The sequence below is a fragment of the Pinus tabuliformis genome, chromosome 2_1 (genome assembly GCF_031772625.1).
Source record: "Pinus tabuliformis cultivar Carrire ecotype Pingquan chromosome 2_1, CPIR1, whole genome shotgun sequence".
Lineage (NCBI taxonomy): Eukaryota > Viridiplantae > Streptophyta > Pinopsida > Pinales > Pinaceae > Pinus > Pinus tabuliformis.
In genome coordinates, this window is record NC_142299.1 from 336,803,665 (window position 1) to 336,804,402 (window position 738).

Below are 738 nucleotides of genomic sequence, written 5' to 3' on the forward strand. Positions count from 1 at the left end.
CTAAACCTTGAAAACCAATTATATTTCATAAAACTTACTCATGGGGCATGCATCCCAATTGAAGGATTACAAAAGAATCCTTATAAAAGAGTTGTGTGTTAGTTTAAGAACTTCTTAAAGCTTTTAAGCCCAAGAATATTCAATAATATCCTATGGAAACTTACTTGTGGTTCTTATATTCTACTTAAATGCTTACAAAGGACTCATATGTTGATTTGAGGCCTTGTTCATGGCTTTTCTACTAAAGAAGATTCAAGTAAATCTCAATGCACTAGTTGACCATAAAAATTGGAACAATATAGAGAAGATTAACATGACCCCTACTCAAGAATAATAAACACAAATCTAAAAATAATCCAAATTTTGAAAAATTGGTTATAAAAAAACAAATAATCCCATTCAAATATTATTAATTAATATAATATAATTATATTTTATGCTCAACCATAAAAATTAAGCTAAATATTATCAATAATTTCTTTCTACGCAATTTTCTTAACAATAGTGTCTAAAAAGTGAATGACCGGGTCTTCATCAATTAAAATTTTTAATTGAAAGGTTGAACCCCCCAAATCCGCCTTTTCTTGAATAACGTACTTGCATTGGATCGACACTTCCATACCCAGACAAAATTAATACATTTTCTAACTTTAAAACAATCAATCAAAATTTCGGGTTGACTATATATAGACAAGTGAAATGTCCGTGTGATGCATAAGATAGTGATTGTCTTCCATT

At 28.9% G+C, this 738-nt stretch overlaps 1 non-coding gene across 1 annotated transcript; it reads left to right on the forward strand.

Moving 5' to 3' along the window:
- Positions 1–260: 260 nt before the first annotated feature.
- Positions 261–366, forward strand: LOC149200207 (U6 spliceosomal RNA). Its single transcript, XR_016254087.1, has one exon. It is a non-coding gene; the product is annotated as a U6 spliceosomal RNA (small nuclear RNA).
- Positions 367–738: the final 372 nt, after the last annotated feature.